We start from the raw sequence: 6,941 nt of genomic DNA on the forward strand, positions 1-6,941 counted from the left end.
TAACATTTAAACTCGCAACCACAAGGTAAGCTCGTTCACTGCATTCTTTTCACAATCTGCTATACCAATGGAAAACACAGAGCAACTTACCTCCTTGCATCGGAGACGAGGCTTTCAAATCGGTCGATTTACCTTTCTATCGAAACGACTCGATGAATACGAAAAATCTAGACAACCGAATAAGGCCCATTTAACGGCCTATGCGGCACTACTCGACGACACGTGGAAACAATATCGATTGTTACAAGAGAATTAGAAGATTTAGGGGAGATAGACGACGCGCGCGTTTCCCAAGTAACCGACACATATTACAATCTGGTAATACGAATACACACTCTCATGGATGATACACCAACATCGTCGTCGAAATCACAAGGCTGCGAGTCATCTAATGTCGCCGAGCCGACATCAATTAAACTGCCCTGAAATTCACCTGCCTACTTTCGACGGTACCATCGAAAATTGGCATTCATTTTACGACTCCTTCTTATCCACTATCGATCGAAGCGAGCGACTTACACCCGTGCAGAAATCCCACTACCTACGATCCTCTTTGACCGGAAAGGCCACGCGAAGCATACAATCGTTAGATGTCACCGAGTTAAATCATTCGATCGCTATTGACGTTCTGAAGGAAAAATTCGACTGCCACAGTCAAGTCTGCATGCGCCACTGGGACTTGATTTTTGACTATCCGAAAATAACCAAAGAGACACCCGAAGCGATAGATGATTTTCTTGAGACGGTCAAGGTAAACCTCCAAGCGTTAGAAAAGCTCGGTGAACCAGTTACCTCAAATGTCGCTCTTATAAAATTATTCACGTCGAAGCTACCCTCAGCCATCATTCGCAAATGGCAGCGCACATTGCCGGACGAGAAAATGCCGTCATATACGCAACTGGTAGACTTTCTGAAAACACGGACGAAAGGCGACAGGACAAGTTCAGCATCAACCGTGATAAAATGAGAGCCCGATCAACACAAACGTCAGCGATCGAACGCACCGCGAAGTTACGCATTCACAGCTACACATAATACGTTGGTGTGTCCGAATTGTCAAGGACAACACGAATTATGGAATTGTGACGTCTTCAAAGCGAAGTCGCCTAAAAAACGCCTTGAAATCGCCAAGAGGGCGTCTCTATGTACCAATTGTTTGGGTAAGGGACACGCTATTACTCATTGCTCCGCCGGTTCATGTCGCATCTGCAGGCAGCGACACCATACATACCTACATCAAGACCATGGTCATAGCAAATCACGACCACGTGTAAGCCGATCATCGAGCGATCGATCACCCAACGGTCGATCTTCGCCTAGTTCACCGACCCCGCGATCGTCACATCGTTCGAGACGCGCATCCACGTCTCCCCGATCGTCTCCGCGAACATCACCGAAACGTGAATCTCGGTTATCGCGAACGACGGCATCTGGATCAAATATATCGTCCAGTCCTAGACGACAAGGAAAACAATGACGTCATCAAATGACCTTGTTAGGGTCCGAACCACAGAAAACGGACTCATTGACCTCGCTGCCTTCTGAACCACTGCAGCACGATTTGTTAGTCACAGCGCAGGTCAACGTATTGAACAATAAAGTTCAACCATTCCGTTGTAGAGCTCTGCTAGACACCGGCTCTAGCATGAACTTTATCACCGAAAAACTCGCTGATTCGCTAAAACTTAACCAACGGAAACGTTAGGTCCCAATCGGAACACTCAACACGTTATCGACAACCTCGAAACGTTACATCACGGCCACGATCACCTCCATCGACGGCACATACGAACGCACCTTGACGTTCCTAATCATACCGACAATATCGTCTTGGGTCCCAGATCAACCCGTAGATCGCTCAATAATACATATACCGAGGAATCTCCAACTAGCCCGGTAAATACCTTCGCTCCTCTGGACACACCGACGATAATTGACGCAGTTCGATATCCTTGTAAACCGGCGCCAGGCGTTTCTTGCCTCGTAAAGACGAATCTTTCGAACGGTGTCATTCGCGTTCAATTCGTTTTTCTAGCGAGGGGCCTCGAATCTTTAAACGACGAGAAACCTAATCACTTTCAGACAACTTTCGTTTCAAGACGAAAGAACGTAAAGAACTGGGTTCGGCCTTCTCCCATCTGCGTATCTTTCGGGGAGTCGATTGCGATGGTCATCTCCTTTGTCGGATACGATTCGGATTGGTCGAATAAGCTGGCAAGTGCTAGATCCGTCTCATCTCCTTCTTCCGTCGAATATTAGCCGAAAAATCTTGCCACCGTATTACGCCGAAACATTCGACGATGTTCATTCGCAAGCGATAAAGCTTCGCTACTGTTCGCGATCGGCGCTGCTCTACTACGAAATATCAAATTTATCGCGTAGCCGTGTACACGGGAGAAGGAAAGAGATCGTAAGGGCGGTATTTACCCACCGCGAGAGACAGGCTACGAAAGACGAGCACGAGCGACTACAAAGTTCAATCGGGCTCGATAAAGCTTAACTTGCTCCGCGGAGAGCGGCCATTTTGAATTCTAGTGGCGTGTACGGTGTGCTCGGTGCGTTAACGAGTTCGATCGTCATCGTAAATAAGCAACCAGCGGTCCGAAAAATCTCGCCACGGTCAAGACGACTTAAGAAGCCGTTCGCGGAAGATGGGCGGCGCCACCCGCTATTTCTCGGCCGGAAATTACAGGTGACTTAGCGCGGTCTCTCTGCCCCCGCTTCTCTCGACAGACAGAGAGAAGAGGGCGCGGGCGCATCGTAAAATCCAAGCGAAGAGAAAGAAAGAGAGAGAGAGAGAGAGAGGCGTCGCTCGTCGAAAAAATCAGACGCGATCTTTCGCGCTTTCGTCGACAGTTTCTGCCTCGCCGTTACGTTTCTACCGCCACCGCTGTATTTCGAAACGGAAGGGGGACGCGATTCCGTCTGTCAGCTTTCTTCCTGCACGCTTCGTTGTGCACCGTCGCGCGTATTTAGACGCTGGAAACGAGAATTACAAAAATTTCGTGGAGCAGTTGCTCCAACTCTTCTCGTTTCTCGCCATTGAAGTCGCAGGTGTCAGGTCGCGCGATCGATACAACCCCCGTTAAAGGATCGAAACGGTGTTCGTTTGCGATTCTAGGCAAAATCGTTTCCTATTTAGCGTGAAGGTTGCAATCGTTTCTCTCGTCTAGTTAGCGCGCAAGCTTCTTCTCCTTTCCTTTCACTCGTTAGAAGCGAAATAGTTCAGAGATCCTCGCAGCGTTTCAAACATCCCGATGACTCTCTTCGTTCTATTGTCTTCGTCCCGTTGTCTTCGAAACGTTAATTTATTCGTTCGTTCTGTTCTCTCTCTCTCTCTCTCTACCCGTTCTTCTGCTCGCCCATCCACCTACTCGTTCGTTCCTTTAATAGTTTTCTTTTCCGCGACCGCACGTTCGTTTCGCCGTTCGCCAAAGATGCGCGAATTTTTCAAACTTCGCTTTCTACGCTTTCTACGCTTTCTACGCTTTCTGCGCGAACACGGAGTGGAAGATCGTGGAACGGGAGGCTTGTATCCACGCGGTACTGCGATTTAAGGAAACGTATCGTCGGTGGTTAGCTCGACTTCGTAAATAAATCTTTGCCGGATAGAGCTAAATACGATATTCGGCCCGATTGCTCCCGCTCTTTCACCTCCGGTGATTTATGTGAAACCGTGACCGCTAGCGTGCCCGTACATCCGTTTTCCCGTTCTATCCTTCCCCCCTTTGGGACCGGTCATTTTTTAGCGACTGTTTCTCAAGATTTTATCCGTAATTATCCTCGCTGGATTCGCGAAATGAACAGCCGTTGCTTGCTGTCTTCTCGACGAATGGTCCCTCGGGGAGAAAAAAGGAAAACATCCAAGTTGGTGAAAATTTGTTTGCTCTGCACCGCGAGCGTTTCTTCGACGAAGAAACACGGTTTGCTTGAGCATCGCGAAATTAAATCGAATAAGATTCTTCGTCCTATTATATTCACAACAACGCAGGCCCGCGCGAGCGCTCGCTAACGGCGTCCAGAGCACGTAGGCACCGCGGCGGATCGGTTCCTTCGTTCTGCCGCTGGTCGCGATAAAACTCGGTGTCTTTTTGCAACGAGGTAATTCTTGCGACAGCACGGGACGTTTGGAACGTTGCGAAAAGAAGGGGCGCGCACGCGGACGTTCGCGAGAAGCGAACAGCGGTGGCGAGGGAGTTTCGCGGACGTGGTCGACGGACCGTGAACGATCGCCAGCGCGGAATACGAGCGGAAGACGGAGAAAGCCCGCCACGAACACCGACACCGTGATCGCTTCGCTAGGCAACGCCGCGCATCAAAATTGTAAATTTCCGAAGAAAGTCGCCGTGCTCGTTCCCGGGAGAGCAGATCCTTTCGTTTACGTTCTCGCGTACATCCGATTCTTTCGTATGGAGCGTGCCGCGTTTTCGTTTCTCGGCTCGACGCTCGAACCTGGTGGACCCGGCGGAAATTTCCATCCAAAGTAGGAAGCGGCGGCGAGCTCCGACGAAACCTGGTTTCGCTCGGCGTTTCGAGCACGGCGTACGATTCGCGCCACGTCTGTGCTTGGAACCCGGCTTTCGCGCGAGTTGGCAGACACGCGTGCAACAGCGGTACGACGCGGTGTCAGCGTTCGCAGAGAGAAGAGGGTAACGCTGTGCGTCGTAGCGTGTCTGTGCGCGAGAGCAGCCTGCTTTCTCGGTGATCCGACGACGATGATGATACGTTCGTATCGTATGCGGTACATGGTGGCCTAGGTTTCGGCCGAGGCTTGGCCACCATGTAGACCGAAACGCAGACGGGAGCGTAGAGTGGCGTAGGAGAGGGCGGAGGAGAGAAGGACGGGAAGGTCGGTAGATCGGAGTGGATGAGAGTGGATGAGAAGCGGTCGTTGGAGCGGCGCTGGATGGGGAGAAGTAAGCCCGTGTCGCGCAAGTGTGCGCCGTTATACGTACTCGCGTACATCTGCGAGAACTAGTTAGCCGACGCTTGGTGGTTGCGGCGTCGGGGTAGTGGCAGGCCGGGATCGATTCTGGGACCACACGGCATCATCCTCCAACCGTCAACGACCTGCTCGACCTAACCCTCCCTTCTCGTTCCTTCTCGCTCGTCCACGTTCGCAAAACCTAGCTTCTCCCTCTCGCACCGCTTCATCGCTCCCACCAGCCGTCCGTGCACTCGCCTTCTCCGTATGCAACTCCTCTATCACGGGCAAATAAAGCCTGCATATCCGGCCTAAGAGTAGTCCGATCCCGATCCGGCGCGGTTCCACTCTCCCGCTTCGAGTTCTCGCGTGTGTCGAGTCGTTAAGGATCGCCGGGGGATTCGACGTTCCAGACGTCGTCGTCGCCGCGTCGTCTCGATCGGAGACGCACTCGTCGAGGATTTTTCCGTCGAGATTTCGATCGGATTGCAGCTCGCAGAACGAGGCCGGATTAACAGCGATCGAAATACGCCCGAAGAATGGCGACGCGTTATCATCAGGCTGTCGACCCTCGTAATTTCGGGCCTCGAGGTCCGGTCGTCGATAATATCCGGTAAATCGGCTGTACGAATTCGAATCGTTCGAACCATGGAAAGCAACTCGATGTAAATGCGACTAGATCGGTCGTAGGTAAACGGTGTCTCGTTAACGACCGTTTTAAATAAGAAACCGTCGATAATAAACATGTCGTTGGCGATTGTAGAAACTAAATGCGCGCACAGACGTTACATCCCCTCGATTCGATCGACGAATCGATGTCTTCCTATCGCTACGCAATTTATAACGGCAACGATTTCGAGCGGGTTGCAACCTCGTTGCCGGGGATCGCGACTCTCGACAATAAAGACGTATAATTCGCTAGACCCACGCAGGCTAAACTAGGGAATCCGCCAGGGCATAGGATTTATCGTCGTTGCCGTGGAACGATCTCCGCGTAAGGTCCAGCGACGCCGAAGGCAAACCCGGAAACACAGTTTGTCCGTATTCTTAAAGAATCGATTCGTCTTTTCGAGAGATTCTCCTCGTTGGCGTAAGCGCAAACGCGCTCGATCGGTTACCTCTATTTTCGTTTTTTTCTCTGGGTAGCGCGTCGAGCGAAAGGCGGGTGTGAGTGGCTTGACGGCTCGAGAGAGTGCGATCGAGGATTCCCGATGTTCTTCTCTGACGGATCGTCGATATACGTAGAACGCGACGAGGTACAACTCGATGCCGCGTCGCGCGTTTCAGAGGATATCAGCCCTTTTCTCTCGCGATCCAGCAAGAAACGACGAGACGAGCGAAGGAGGAGGTGTCAACCTCGACTGCGGTACCTGCGCCGACGACGCGATCCGAACGTAGCGATTGGAAGGTCGCTTTAAGCGTTAATTTGGCGATCTCGCGATCGATCGTGATCGGTGTCTGGATCGGCGTAATACGCGCGTACGAGCGCATATTACGAGCGAAAGACGATTAAAAGGCTTCGCGCTCGTAACCGTGACACTGTCCGGGCATGGTTGTCCTTCGCTCTACGACGGCTGTCGCTCGAGATCCCATTACCTCGAATCGATTATCCAACACTTTGCATCTGCTCCGATTAGTGCAACGTCGAGGAACCAAACAATGCAAGAACGATAAAACATAGGATATATATTAAATGATAAAGGATCGGGGTTTGGCGCTACTTTGGCGGGGCTACTGTGGCGGCTTAAAAGAGACGAATACGTGGAATACGTCGATCGATCTCTCGTATCGAGGATACAGACTGGCGAGCATAAGACGGATCAAGTTTCGAGCCACGTTTCGAAAGGGCGAATAAATTGGAATTAACGCGGCTCGCTATAGGGCGAGTATACGGAAACCACGGGCTGCGCTAATGTAACCCGCGGGATAAAGGCTTCCGCGTACGACTCGACGCACAATTGCCCTTTACAGTGTTCGCAGTGGAAAACGATCTGCGCACAGATCGGGGTGCGGCTTA

The 6,941-nt window shown here is 51.4% G+C and overlaps 1 pseudogene; it reads left to right on the forward strand.

The window, feature by feature from the left end:
* The first annotated feature begins 343 nt into the window (after positions 1-343).
* On the forward strand, positions 344-1,477 carry LOC117241422 (annotated as a pseudogene).
* The last annotated feature ends 5,464 nt before the right edge of the window (positions 1,478-6,941 follow it).

The sequence above is a fragment of the Bombus vosnesenskii genome, unplaced genomic scaffold (assembly GCF_011952255.1).
Source record: "Bombus vosnesenskii isolate JDL3184/JDL3185 unplaced genomic scaffold, Bvos_JDL3184-5_v1.1 scf7180000015845, whole genome shotgun sequence".
Lineage (NCBI taxonomy): Eukaryota > Metazoa > Arthropoda > Insecta > Hymenoptera > Apidae > Bombus > Bombus vosnesenskii.